Below are 15,210 nucleotides of genomic sequence, written 5' to 3' on the forward strand. Positions count from 1 at the left end.
TGACCAGGTTGCACTCTTCTCTAGGACTCCGGCTCCCCATGTGTCCCCCTTCTGTTTTAGGTCTCCCACACCCCAGTACTGGAGAAGGAAATGGCAACCCACTCCAGTATTCTTGCCTAGAGAATCCTGTGGACAGAGGAGCCTGGTGGGCTGCTGTCCATAGGGTCGCACAGAGTCGGACATGACTGAAGCGACTTAGCAGCAGCAGCAGCATCCCAGGACAAAGGGAGGATCACTCACTCTGGGTACCTTGGTCTCCTGTGTTAAAGCCTCTCCGATTTGCCACGCCCTTCCCTTCCACCGGGATGGCAGGTGTCTTTCATGCTAACATCTCAGAGTCACCCCGATATTTGTCCTTCCTCTCTGACATCATGCATCCACCGATCATCCACGTTCATGCTGTGGGCATGCCGGGCAGAGCGGGACGCCGGCGGTCTGGGCAGTTCCGGATCAGGGCTGGAGGGAACGGGGCTGAGCTCGGAGTGTGGGGGAGGCCGGGGAGGGCGGGCGGGGACCTGGGGGCGCCCGAGCGGAGGCGGAGAGCAGGTCCCGGGCGGGCCGCGGTGAGTCACGGCTCCGCTGGGCCACGGCGGGTGGGGCCGCCCGCCTGCTCCGGGCTTGGCGGGGCCGGGCATCCGCTGCCCCGGGCGCACCCCCCACCCCGCCTCCAGGCCGGGCGCCGGGCGCGGGCGGCGCGGGACCCGGGCCTCCCCGGGGCTCCGCCCGAGACGGGCAAGCGAGCGGGGGCCGGCGCTGCCGGCGCTGCGGCTTCTCGCCCCCAGCCCGGAGACCGCCCTGCGGAGCCCTTACTTGGGTGGGGCTGTGGTGGCCGAGGACCCGGAGTCTCGGCGGGGGCTCCCCTGAGCCAGTTCGCTCTGCGCCCTGGAGGACACTGGCGCTTCGGCTTGCTCCGTCCGCGGTTGCTGTCTCCCTGCACTGTGAGATGAAATACCTCTCTTCGCCTCTCTCCATCCCCCAGCCGGAGACCTGGTCCCTGCTGAGCTCTCCCGCCCACCTCCTTTCCGAGCCCCTCCCGCTTCGGGTCTCTAGAGGAATAATGCAGATACGACCTTCTGCCCTGCTTTCCTACCACCCCACCCCCGAAAATCAGAACTGCTAGGTTGGTTGATAATGTTATTAGATAACATGGTCAAATGCAGTATATTCACTGTGTTGTTAAATGGCAATTTTAGACTGTGAAATCGACAACAGAAGGGCGCGTCTAAGAGTTGCTGACTTTTGGTAGATCCATGACTATCTTTGATCATGCAGATTAAAAATATTGCAGGCAGAAATAGTGGAAACATACTTCTCTCTCTGATCTCTACCTCAGTTCTTTTCTTCCTTTTATTTCTCTGATGCACAAAAATGAATGGTTCATGATACATTTTCTTCACTGGTTTATGCATGCCTCTCTTTTACTGCTTATGTTAATGTATTAATGTTGAAGACACCACCCAGTCCAAAAATGTTGAACTTGTCACCCAGTCCAAAAACGAGATCACTCCCATATTTTGCATCCACCTATGAGCACTTTCTGTCCTAGCCCCTTACCTGTCCCAACCACTATCCAGAATTTTGTCTTTACCATTCTTTTCATAAACCTATGTATGCCTAATCAAATATATTAATCTTACTTCGTATTCTTTATTAAAAAAATATACTGTGTACAGTCTTCTGGAGCTTATTTTCATTCAATATTATAATACTAAGATTTGTCCCTGTTAAGTGTAGCTGCAGTTCATCCATTTTTACTATTACGTACTATTCTATTGGTGAAGCTATCACCCTTTCTCACCATAAAGAACAGCATTACCACAGACTTTCTTGTTCCTGTTTTCCTGTGCAAGTCTCTTCTATGTATCACTCTCAGAAGGGAGTTGCTAGGTCCTGGTATGTGAATATTCAGCTTTATAAGATAATAAGAGATTGTTTCCCAGTATGTTTGTAGTGGTTTTGCTTCTAGCAGTAAATTGTAAGAGTTGCTCTTGGTCCATGTCCTTAGAGTACCTGGTATCATCAGACTTTAAAATTTTTGCCAACTGAATGGTATAAATAGTGTCTCTTAGTTGTTGCTGTTAAGTTGCTAAGTTGTGTCCAACTCTTTGTGACCTCATAAATTGCAGCATGCCAGGTTCCCCTGTCCTCCACTATCTCCTGGAGTTTGCTCAGATTCATGTCTGTTGAGTCAGTGATGTTGTCTATGAATATCTCTAAGTGACCTTGATTTGCATTTCTCTGATTAAGTGAAGTTGAAGAGCAAAAATAATACTTCACAGATCAGACCCACAAAAACTGCAGACATTGGAGTTATTGGATATAGAAAAATACAGAATATATTTAATATGTTGAAAGAAATAGGAGAGTATTGAAAGAATAATAACAGGGACAGAAACTCAATTGATGAGGCAGATACCCAAAGAGAACATCTAAAAATGAAAAAAATACAGTAAAAGAAATCAATATTTATGAATTGCTTGAAATAGTATTTTGCAGCTAAAGATAAAATTAATGAGTTGTAAAATATTTCTGAGTAATTACATAGACAGTGGAAGATGGAAAAAATGGAGATGGAAAATGCTGAAGAACTGTAGAAGCATGGAATATAGACCAGAGATTGGCCAGAGAGTAAATATGTCAGGCTTTGTGGTCCACACAGTCTCTGTTATAACTGCTCAACTCTGCTGTTGTAAAGCAGTCACAGACAATATATAAATGAATGGCTGTGGCTGTGTGCCAGTGAAACTTTATTTATACAAAGAGATGGCAGGTCAGATCTGGCCTAGGTTGTATAGTTTGCCCACACTGGGAACAGAGTAAAAAGATTCCAATGTACACTTAATTTATACTCAATAAGGAGATAATAGGAGTATGACAATGTTTAAAGAAGCAATGGTTTAAGAATTGATAAGGTATAATCATTATTAATATACTTGTGAGGCCTAAAGAATCCCGAGAAGGATAAGTAAAATTCACCATTAGACACACAATAATGAAACTACAAAACACCAGAGATAAATAATTTTTAAAGTAACCAAAAAGATAAATTACTTCAAGGGAATGACAATTAGACTGACAATGGATTTTTCAACCTCAACAATAAAAGCAAGAGGATGGTGAAAGAGTATCTTCAAAGTTCTGAAGCAAAAAACTGCTAACACAATATTTTGTCATCAGTGAAAATTTGTGAAGAGTGAGGGCAAAATAAAGCCCTTTGTAGACAAACAAAACCAGGTTTCTACCAGTAAGACTTCCACAAAAGCAACTTCTAAGGGAAATAGTTCAAGAAGAAAAATTACCCAAAAGGAAGGTTCAAGGGGGAATGATGAGCAAAGGAAATTGTAAACTTGGTGCTAAATCTAAATATTACTCACAAAGAAAATAAGGATAACAGTGTCTAATTTCTAACGATAAAATGAAGGTATACATTAAAATTGCCAGTAACAATAGCATACAAATTGGAAGAGAGAGTCCAAGTATTCTAAGCTCCTAGCGTAGTTTGGGAAGAGGTTAAAGATATTGATTATCAGAAGTTTCTAAGTTAAATGTACATTCTAGGATTCTTAAGATTTCTAGGCTAACACAAAAACTAGGAATAATGTAACTTCCAAACTAGTGGAGGGGATGAAAATGGAAAGAAAGAAAAGAATGAAGATAATAGGAAATGTGGCAGTTAAAAAAGGTTCAGACTGTGACACAGAAGAAAGTAATAGCTATTACCATTTATTAAGTAGATGCTGTTAGCCATTTTGAACCATTAATCTTCATAATTTCATGTAAAATACAAAGTAGACATTAAAATTTTCAGTTTCTCTTATTACTACATGCCTATGCTTAAAACAAGATCTGGAACTTAGTAAGTACTCATTTATTGAAGAAAATTAAATGGGAATGAATATTGATTCCTATCTAAAGATGAGCAAACTGAGGCTCTGAGAAACATGAGAAAAAGAAAGGCAACAGACAGTATGAAAGTGAAACTCGCCTCTTAAGAGGTTTTAAGCATAAATGCCCCTCTATTTTCCTATTTGTGAAAATAAGTCAAAGAGTGCTTGACACATAACAATCATCATCGTATACTCAGTGCTCGCTAAATGATAAATGCTATTGATAGGGAACTTGTTATAGAGCTTGTCACAGAGCTTGGACTCCAACCCAGGTATGTAGAATTCAACCATACCTGTTTTCCCCTCTACCGTGTGTAGACTTTCCTGCTCTTCTCTGATGCAGAAGTATCCATATAATAGCTGAGAGCATGAGCTGTGGAGGCAGGCAGACCTCGGTTCATGGCCTGCCTTGATCACTATAATACTTTAGTTCACTGTAGGACTTTGGGCCTCCACTTCTTCAACTGTTCAAAGAGGATGAAAATAGCTATTAAAAAAGGTGAGCTTCCCAGGTGGCACAGTGGTAAAGAATCCACCTGCCAATGCAGGAGATGTGTGTTCGATCCCTGGGTCGGGAAGAACGTCTGGAGTAGGAAAAGGCAACCTGCTCCAGTATTCTTGCCTATAAAATCCATGGACAGAGGAGCCTGGTAGGCAGTAGCCCATGGGGTTGCAGAGGGTGGGACACAACTGAGCAACTGAGCAAAAACACATTAAAAAAGTGATTGGACTTCCAGGGTGGTCTAGTGCTTAAGGATCCATCTGCCAGTGCAGGGAATGTGGTTTGACCCCTGGTCTGGGACGATTCCACCTGCTGCAGGACGACTGGGCCCACACACCCACCTTAACCACTAAAGCCGATGCGCTCTGGAGCCCACGCTGCACTGCAGGAGAAGCCGCTGCGATAAGAAGCCCGCGTCCCACAGCCCGAGAAGACCCTCTGCTCTCAACAGCTGGAGGAAGTCCCCAGGCAGCAGCAAAGACCCAGCACAGCCAAAATTGAGTAGTCTTTCTTTTAAAAAAAGGTGTCTGTAAGATTGTGAGACTGCATGCCAACCACTTTGATGGTGGAGATCACAAATTAGGTCCCAGTTTAGTATAAGAGAGAGTAGGTGCTTTAGGGAACAGTAAGAAGAGAATTGTTTCTAACGCTGGAGTAGAGATTAATCTGGTTGACCTTAAGGTGTTCATTTCTTCCTTAAGCAGAAGCAAGGGGAATACTGCAGCGCATCACCACTCACTCTGACTGGTGAGCAGGCCTCTCGTGACTCCAGACCCAGCAGCTGAAATGGACTGATGGATAGCATTAAATAACAACCGTAATAATGTCTGAGTGCTTACTATGTGGCAGCACTGTGTGCTTTTACAGAGGTTATTTAATTATCTTAAAATCTTGTGGAGTATTTTAAGTGGGGTTACTATTATTATCCCTATTTTATCAATGCTAAAATGGAAGAACAGAGGCATTAACTTTCCCAGGGTCAAGCAGGTAGTGATGGTGGATCTGGGATTTGAACCTGTCTTATCCCTGCACTATATCTTAAAAGGTGACTGAGCAGAAGAGCCCTCGTGTCTGGAAAGCACCTTCAGGGTGACATTGTGGGAAAAGTGTCACCCTTGTCACATTCGGATTTGGATTCTGGCTCTGCTTTACTACGTGGCCAGAGACAAGGTATTTAACCAGTTTTCTTCTTTGTAAAACAAGGGTGGTGGTATCTGCTGCCCAGGTTTGTTGGGAGGATCAAGGGAGGTCATACATGAGGTACCCAGAAAGACTGGGGACCCTGTATTTTCCTCGTGAGTCAGGAAGGCCTTAGCTCTGCCTGTTCTAAGTAGAAACTGATGTGCTCTGAGCTGATAATGGGGTGACTTCGGGAGAATGAGTAGATGAAGGCTGACTTCTTTCTCTGCTCCTTTAAAGGATGCATTGAGCATTGCCCTGATCATCCTTCTGTGCCACCACCCCCGCCAACCCCAGCCCCAGCACACAGAGCATGGTATTCAGAAATCCCGGCTTCCCCTCCCCTCGGCCTAGGATGGTGGGTTGTCTGGTGTGCTAGACCCTCCGTGGGCTCTCAGCTCCGTGCGAGTCTGGGGTAGCTGGCCTCTGGGCCACTGGGCCTTAGCCTCCTCTGCCAAGATGGGGCTGAGCTCCTGGTGGCCTCAGCAAGTGGGTTCCACAGTCCTGAGCTAGACTTCCCTTCTCACCTCTTTGTACCAATGCTATTCCGTTTGCTTTATCATCTTTTTAAAAAAATTTATTATGGTAAAATACACATGAAATGTACCCTTTTTAACCATTTTTAAATGTCCAATTCAGTGGTATTTATTGCACTCACATTGTTTTGCTACCATCACCACTACCCATTTCCAGAACTTTTCATCATCCCAAATAAAAACTGTACCTTTAAACAGCAATCCATGTACATCACCCTACCCCCCACCCCCAGCTGAGCCTAGGCAGCCCCCACGTACTTCCTGTCTCTATGACTTTGTCTAGAGTAGGCGCTTCGCAGAAGGGATTCTTGCAATGCTCGTCCTCTGTTTCTAGCATCTTTACTTTGCACAACTTTTTCAAGTTTTATTCATGTGGTGGCATATATCAGAATTTCATTCCATTTTAAGTTTGAATGATATTTCTTTGTATCGATCGATACAATGTTCGATATGCAACATTTTGTTTATCATCTATTGATGAATGCTCCCTTCTCTTTAATCTTTGGACTTCTTTAATGTTTTCTTTGGCGCATCATAGTTTGCAATAATATGGAGAGAGCAGCTTCTTTCCTTGAAGTAGAACATGGATGGGGTCACTGTCCCAGATGGTGAGGGAGGGTGCAGCTAAGCGTGCAGTTTGTAAACTCTGCTCTGAAGCCTCTACTGGGTTTCGCCCTTCCAGAAGTCTCTTCCCGACAGGTGCTTAATGTGCCGACGTCACCAAACCCAGAAGTGCCCGTGGGAAAGGAGAGTGGGATCCCCTGGGGCGTCCAGCCTGCCTTTGCTGCCTTCCTGGGGACAGAGCCGACCTTGCCCCGGGGTGCTCCGTCTTCAGTGCTGTAGGTGCAGGGTTAGAGTTTCTAGAGCAGCTTTGGTTTTCCTGGTGTTTTTTTTTTTTTGGTTTGTTCTTTTTTTTTTTTTTTTCCATTTATTTTTATTAGTTGGAGGCTAATTACTTTTACAATATTGTAGTGGGTTTTGTCATACATTGACATGAATCAGCCATGGTTTTACATGGTTTTCCTGTTTATACTTTTGAGCTTTTGTACATTTTTGTTTTGTGTATTTCTTCTTATCAGTCTGTGTCATTGTCTCCTGCTTGGCAGGTCAGTATTTCTGCGTGTACTACACAATAATCACAGGGTTTCTGAAGAGACGCGTGTCCGGTCTTCTTTATTTGGACTTTTGTGCCTGGGGGTTCCCTTAGAAGGCTCTCTTCCTTTCTCTGAGTCTTCCCCCGTCCTGTTTTCTTCTGCCTTCTCTGCTGCTTTCCCTCTTACAGCCCCCGACGCCCCAGAGCTTTGGAGCCTTCATCGGGACCACAGTCTGTGTGCCCGAGGTGGCCCTGTCTCAGATGGTGACGCATCTTCAGCACGTCTCACAGTTCCCTGTTACAGGGAGTGGGCGCCCCTGTGCTAATCCTCTGAGCTCATCAGGGAAGGAATCTCCCAGCTCCAGCGTCCTGGGCGGGGCCTAAAGTTATCTGATCATTTCATATAGGCTGCTCTCCTCTCTTATTCTGGCTTCTGTCCACTTTTTAAATAGGAACTTATAGCGTGCAGTGTGTCTTAGTTTCCAGGCTCTTCCTGGGCTTGTGTGGCCTTAACTGAGTCATGTCCCCTTTAAGACCATGTGTTATAAAATCTGTAGAAGGAATAGCATCAGTTCTGTTCATCTTTTTTTTTTTTTTTAGATTTTAAACTTTTGTTGGGACATAGCCAATTAAAATGTTGTGATAGTTTCAGGGGAATAGCGAAGGGGCTCAGCCCAACATATACATGTGTCCATTCCCACCCAAACTCCCCTCACATTCAGGCTACCACGTAGCACTGAACCGAGTTCCATGTGCTATGCTGTAGGTCCTTGTTGTTTATCCATTTTAAATATAGTAATAGCAGTGTGGACTTGTCTATCCCAAACTCCCTAACTATCCCTTCCCACCATAGTCCTGCTTATCCTAGGAGGCTGTTTCAGATCACGTCAAAGTGCTTTGAAACTATAACGCAGTATGCAGACATGAGTTCTTACCACAATCTTCTTTGACTCTCAAGAACTTTTCTGCCTTCCTCCTTGGTTTTCCTGACACCAGTTAACAGAAAACCTCAAGCGAACTCCCCAGATATGGCTGCAAAAGTTGGAGATTCTGAAGAGATCCGTGAAGGGGGAGTATCAGTGTCTTCCTGGTACACAGAGCCAGGATCCAGAACAGGTACTAAGAAGAGTAGCCAGAGGTACCGGGAGCCCTGACAAAGGGGTGCCTTTGTTGCCTCCATTCTGCTAAAGCTTTTTCATGCAACTGATCTTCATCCAAAGGCAATGGGCCTTTGGATACAAAAGAAGTAATCACCTCCCAACTTAATGTGAGATCAGTTACTTTCATTACCTCTTTTCTTCAGATGGGAAAATTAAGGAAGAGTGGATTTGGAAGAGAGTGGTTGAGGGGGAGGTGAGCCTAGTGCCACTCAGGAAGACCCCCAGGGGCAGGAGCCTGGGGCCATGGGCAGCTCTGGGCCAGGCCGAGCCCAGCAGGGCCCAGGCCCGCTGGCCGGCCACTTCGGGTGCAGCCTCCGTCACACCAGGTTCACTTCTGCTTTTCCTCCTTTAGTATTTCTTAGAATCTAGTGACCCAAGGCAGCGTGTCAGGTTGACAGTTAAGTGTCCCTGCCGGCCTGCAAGGCACCTCTGTAAAGATACTAGCAAGGTGCTCCCTTCGGATGAACCCAGCCCATGGGTGCATAACCCACCTGGCAAAACTTAGCGTGTCTCATCTCCCAGTGCCCTGCTCACTCTGGGCTCCTCATTTTCAGGGCACTCTGCGCACACCTGTGTGCTGTATGTAGCAGCTCTGGAAAGCTCCGGTTTGCATGTGGTGTGGGTGGGGCCCACAGTTGGGGGACGAGGGCTTCTGTGAGTGATCTCTTCTTGGAATCAACTTGACGGCTGCCAGCTGGCCTGCAGGGCAGACCTTGGAGGTGTTGGATACACACAGGTGGATGGGTAAGGGAGGCATTTCCACCCTTCATTTGACGCCTAATGCAGATTTCTTTGTATTATCTACCCCCTGCTTTCCCATATAGACTGCAGTCTTTTTGTCCCAGCGCCCGGCAGAGTGTTTGACTCATAGAAGTTTCAGTGTGAAATGAGGGGATTTCCATTAGGCTTTCCCCAAAGGGGAAGGACCAGGGTTCTGGGAGATGTTTGCTGTGGTTGGTAGGAAACGCAGAGGATTTGCTCCCTGAAAAGGCAAGGAATTTAACTCTGGAGTGCACTCACTGATAAACCTGCCTCCTAGTTTGTGGCCAGTCAAACCCCGGCCCTACCCTGATTTGAGAAGCTAGCAGGGCATACATGGTACTTAACCTACAAAGGTCCTACAATCGCCGCTTCTGGGTATAGAGGATCCTGGGCAGCTCTGTCCTTTCCACCTCTCCAGTGTGAGTCAAGCTGGCAGGAACTCTGGAGGAGGCATCCAGGGGGTTCTTGTACAACTCAGAGAGCTGTCACGAGCATGAAAGGGAATTCCTAGGCCAGGTGGCCCCGTTCAGCTGAATGCTCCTGCTGGAAAGATGTGGTAGCATTCTGGCACTGGACACTCTTCTGCCCCATCTGGTCCTTTGGAATGAGAGTCAGGAGTCCCGACCGGGGGCCTGGGGAGGCAGTACACTGATGCTGGTGTAGGAAGTGACCAGAGGGGTAGGCCTCAGTTCTGGGGAACAGAACCTCTATGTGTCACTTCTGGGCGAAACTCACGGGCTTCGGAGGGCCTTGCCTTTCCCAGAGCCTGTGTTCAGCCTGTATTCTCCCTGCTTCCTAGGTTAGGTTGGCTGGGCATTTGATAAAGAAGAGAGGTTGCTCATCTTCCTATGTAATTCTTAGGTTTAACTTTTCCCCGACATGGTGCCTTATCATCCTAAAAACAGGGCCTTCACCCCCTCCCTAGGAAGAATGGGGACTATGAAGACTGACCATTTTCTTTCCCCTGTAACCTTCTGTAAACTTTGCTTCATTTTACCATACCCCCCTCCTGTCTTGGCTTTTGAAACAAGAAAAAAGCGGTTCACCCTCCTACCCCTCTTTAGGGCCATATTCTGTTTGGTCGCTTAGAAACCATGGCAACCTGGCCTAAGAGGCCACTTCTACCATCTTGGGAGTTAATGTTCCAAAGCCTTGTACTCACAACTCTGGACTGTCTAACACGTTTTCCCAAAGTGGGACAGGAGCCTCTGAATTTTCAGTTCTGCTAAAAGAAGAAAGTTTCAAACGAACCAACCCCTTTGGTTAGGAATGGAAGCAACATTTCCTGTAGGATCTGGTGTATGAATGTAGGCAACATTAGCTGGGAATCCTGAAGCTGTGGTCCACACATTTTTCATTTGCTTCTTTCTTCTTTCACTTTTCATAATTACTCAGTTACTTAGAAAACGGTTTGAGCTGGTTATCTTTTAGCTTGCACCAACTTTTTTTCTTTTCTCTCTTGACATGTTTGTACTTCTTGCTCTGGTGCTACCTTTTAAAGTCCCAAGTTGGGCATCCAGGGAGCTGTGATGATTAACTGCAGGAGCCCGGTAGAAGAATTCCACAGCCTTAGACGGCAAAGTTTCCATGGCTTCGCTGCTGTGGGACGTCCCCGTGAAGGAATCCTCTTGAGCTGGCTGTTGGAGGAGGGAGGGTGGGAAGCGGGGTAGCCTGTCCTCGGCTTCTCTTTGGACTTGGCAGCTTGCAGAGGGAGGGCTCGGGCTGAAACCCTAAAGGGCGGATGCTGACCTCCCCCCTACACTGGAAAGGATTGTTCTCTGCTGATACGGATCTTAACTGATTTGGAACAGCTGGCCAGGATATGTGAGACTAGAGAAGCTGGGAAGAATGCTCCAGCAAATTTTTGCTGAGGCAAATGTTAGACAAATAGTGTGAGATGCTTACAGAGTCTGGCCCTGCTGGGTTAGGATGCCTTTTGCGGCTCCTCCACTGGTTCCCTCTGCGAATCCTTGAATACTTACTTGTGTAGCGGTGGGGAGAGCTAGGAGAAGGTGACCGTGTCACCAGGGAGCTGAATGTTTGCCTCCATCTGTCTGTTCACAGCCCCAATTTTATAGACTCACAGTGCAATTCAAGTGAAACAGTGGAGCCACTTGGGTAAGACTAGCTTATCATGTTCAGTTGTGAATTTTCAGCTTCTGTGGCAGCACAGAGAGGAGCCAGATTCCAGTTGTGGCCCCGATGTGTTTTACATCTGTCTAATCTCCCAGCCTCTTCCTCCATCAGGCCACTTCCTATCTATACTGGATTGGGAGCTTGGCTGAGCATACAAAATCCTGACTTTGGTTTGTTACCCGTAGGAATAGTCTCACATCCTTCCTCTCCCACCGTCTCTGTTAGGGGTCTTCACTTCTGAGTCCACTTTCAAGCATGATTGGATGCTACATATTCGACTTAGCCGGGCTTCCCTTGTAGCTCAGCTGGTAAAGACTCCGCCTGCATTGTGGGAGACCTGGCTTCGATCCCTGGGTTGGGGAGATCCCCTGGAGTAGGGAAAGGCTACCCGCTCCAGTATTCTGGCCTGGAGAATTATAGTCCATGGGGTTGCAAAGAGTCAGACATGACTGACGACTTTCACTTACTTATTCAACTTAGCAAGGCGAGCTCCAGGTAGGTCTGGGAGAATGCCGGTTGGTTCAGAGTTCAGCCTGCCTGTCTCTGCCATTCTCCAAGGGACACGGGTAGACTGACCCTGTGCTGGCGCTAGCCGTGGCAGTCCCACGAGCGCCCCGTTCGCCTCTAGGTGCTCCCAGACTCCTTTCCTGTTTGAGTCGATGTGGACTTGGCAGGGCTGATTGGTTTCAGAAATTACCCAGGTAAGGAGGATGGAATTCTGTCCAGTTAGATTGCCCCTGGAAATGTGGAAAAGAGAGAATGAGAGAGATTTTGAGATGGAGATAGATAGATAGGCAGACAGATAAATAGGTTGTGAGGGTGCGAGGCAGAGAGAAAGAGAGAAGGAAGCAGGCAGAAGAGAGGGAGAGATGCAGAAAGTTATGTACAGAAATATGAAAAATTAAGGCTTAGAAATGAGGTACAGAGAGAAAAATGAGGAGGTAAAAGAGACTGGTACTGGCTGTTTTTCCCATAATTTCTGGCAGTGCAGTGCTTCAGAAATAATCCAGAAAACATGCTTTTCTGCCACTTCCTACAGACCTCTCCCCAAGAAACAATCACCATGGTTCTCCCAGGTTTTTCTTTGGAGGTATGGCAGTGATGTTTAAAATGCTGTGCGTGGGATGGGTGTGAGGAGAACCTGAGTTCTGTATAGTTGATCTCAGCTTCTGCCTAGAGGGTGGGTGATTCCTGCGGTGACAGCTGGTTTCTCTTCTGTCCGCAGCAGAAAAACCCTGGGCCTGTGTCCTGGAGAGCGAGGGCGATGGGCCTCCAGTCCACCAACCCCACAGCCCCCGAGGGGCCGGGGGCCGGGGTCTGTGCTGAGGGTGGGCCCTTGGGACTGAACAGTGGCTTCTCTGTGCGGCTCGGGTCTCCTTCGCGGCCTTCCATCTTTCTCTTTCCCCTGGGAAGAGAAGCACGTGGGAGCAGAGAAGGGTCGCTCAGTCGTGACCTCCACGTTTTAGGTCAGGCACCGAGGCACAAGCTGGGAGAAAGAGGTGACACACCCTTCCCACCCTCTCAGAAGAATACACAGTACCTTGCACTTTCTCTCTCTTGAGACGCATAAACCAGCTGGGCTGACTCACCTCTCTGCCTGCCCGTTGTCTCGTTCAACAATGGGCCTTGTGTCCATCTGAGCCCTTTTGAATAAATACTCTTTATAACTGAGATTTTTGGGAGCTTAGTCTGCCGTGGGGGTTCTAGGACATGTCGGCTTCTTTGTCTTTAATGTACTCCTAAGGAACGACTGCTCAGCCTGAGTACTGCTCAGCCTGAGTACGTGCGCTGAGACTCACTGGCGGGAGCCCTGGAGTCTGCCGGCCTCAGTCTGCTCCAGCAGTCCGGGACGGCGCCCCATGTTGGGCCCTCTCCTCCTGCCCTGCGGGGACAGTGGGGACAGCTGGTTTGACAAGCCCAGAGACCATGCCCGCTCTGCTCCTTTGACCTCAAGGTGCTGCCAAGACTGATTTCTGTCCCAACTTGCTGATTTTCCCCGCAAGATTGTATCAGCTAACCCAGGCTGTCAGTCAGGACTCTGACCTCTCCTGGGGCAGCAGGGGGTGCTTCCCTTGTGGAATCAGCAGCAGCTTCCCCTCTGCCTCTCTCTTCCCCTTGGGGACTATTCTCATTGATAGCCTTTCTGAGCCACAGTGGCATCTGGGAGGCATTCTGTTACAGTCCGAGATGGAAAGAATTGAACCGTCTGTGTGATTTGCTCTTGTTAAAACTGCCCTAACTTTATTTTTAATCTGATTAATATGCCCATCGGCAGGTGGGGTTTTTTCCTCCTACTAAGGATGTAACCATCTGAAAGGAACTAGAATAAGGTGGAGAAAGAGGAACAGTAGAATCCTTCAGCATCTTTTGTATTCCAACCAGCTGTTTCTGCAAGGTGGCTCTCTGTTCTTTAGATACCATCTGGTGACTGGCGTATTTATCAGTCAGCACACACTTTCAGCTCAGTTGTGTATGTGCATGGGTGTGGGTGTGAGATACCACACAGTAATCTTCCACTCTCTCCCTCTTGGGCTGCTTATGCCTGATGGCACATTTCTTTGTTCGTATTTGTTACTTCACATTTGCCTGGGCGAGTGGAGAAGGTAGGAGGCTGTGTTGCCCCATCCAGTAGCCAGAAAATAGTCCCTACTTCTACCAAAAGCTTTTCCCATGTGTCTGGTGCCCTGGTGGCCAAGGATAAATAAACCTTGCTTTTGATCATCCTCCAGCATCTGAACCTTGAATGCTGACTCCTTGGTGCTGGTGAGAGGTCCTTACCATCCTGACTTGGACCTTAAATCTTGTTCTACAGGAGTATCCTTTCCCCCCACCCAGAGCTCCCTTGAGAAGAGAGAATTGAATGGAAGTTCTCTGTACAAGTGGCAGGAACAGGTGTCCCTTCAGAGGTACCTCAGAGGTCATTTCCTACAGCCCTCCAGCCAGGAGTGTCTGGGATCCATGTGGGATGGCTCTGCACCCATGGTGGGCTTGGGAGTGGAGGGTGATCGCCTTGAGACTGTCTTCCCCTGACCCCGTGTCTTGGTCCTGATGATACCTGCATCTGGTGGGCGCTGGAGGGGAGACAGGGAACGTAAGGAATGTTGCTGGCTGGAGCCAGCTTTGACAGGAAGGCAGAGGACAAAGCGTCTTTGTCTCTTCTCAGAGCCAGTGGTACAGAGGTGAGAAAACCCGGAATTGGGGCTTCCCCTTGCTGAGCTGGGGCAGAGGCATGTAGGGGCGAGAAGCCTACATTTCCCTCTTTAAAGGAGCTAACTATACCCCTTACTTCAGTCTTTCTCTTGTTGGTTCAAATCGCAGACTCTGTAACATACTCTTTTCCTTCTTGAGAAAAGTTGCAGTGGCTCTTCCCCCCCACCCTTTTTTTTTCAAAGCAGATTTGGGGGTTGGGAAAAGAAAACTTTGAAAGTAAAATAATAAAAAACTGGCCACTCTGCCGTTACAGGCACATAAATAGCTACACCATCGTGGGGCTGCGCACTCTCTTTGCCATAGCAACCTCAGCGAATGTTTATAGCAGCCCATCGCCCCAGCTGGAAAACAGCAGCTGCTGCTGCTCACCCGCCACACCCGTGCCACCACCTCAGCCTCAGAGCAGTGGGCACACCCCCCGCCCCGAGGTGTGGCAGGGCCGTGGGAAATGGCAGAGCCAAGGCAGCACGGGATCCAGATGTGCAGCCGTGTCGGACTCTGCAACCCTGTGGACTGTAGCCCTCCAGGCTCCTCTGTCCATGGAATCTTCGGGCAAGGACACTGGAGTGGGTTGCCATTTCCTGCTCCAGGGGATCTTCCTGACCCAGGGATCGAACCCAAGGCTCCTGCGTCTCCTGCACTGGCAGGAACCCACTCTGCGACCTAGGAAGCCCTCAGATGTGCCGAGGAGCGGTAACATCCTGAGAACCTGAAGTGAGGGGTGGGTGTCTTTCCTGCCCGTTTC

The 15,210-nt window shown here is 47.9% G+C and overlaps 1 protein-coding gene across 7 annotated transcripts in view; it reads left to right on the forward strand.

Moving 5' to 3' along the window:
- Nucleotides 1-15,210, forward strand: part of ATP2B4 (ATPase plasma membrane Ca2+ transporting 4) — a 101,068-nt gene that overhangs the window by 20,300 nt on the left and 65,558 nt on the right. The window contains exon 1 of one of the 7 annotated variants that reach the window (XM_061159839.1): nt 5,389-5,559. The exons of the other annotated variants lie outside the window; for them this stretch is intronic. The gene's annotated coding sequence lies outside the window, so the exon portion shown is untranslated. Of the gene's footprint in view, nt 1-5,388; nt 5,560-15,210 lie in introns of those variants that run through there. 7 annotated transcript variants of the gene reach the window in all.

Source organism: Dama dama, chromosome 14 (genome assembly GCF_033118175.1).
Source record: "Dama dama isolate Ldn47 chromosome 14, ASM3311817v1, whole genome shotgun sequence".
Taxonomy (NCBI): Eukaryota; Metazoa; Chordata; class Mammalia; order Artiodactyla; family Cervidae; genus Dama; species Dama dama.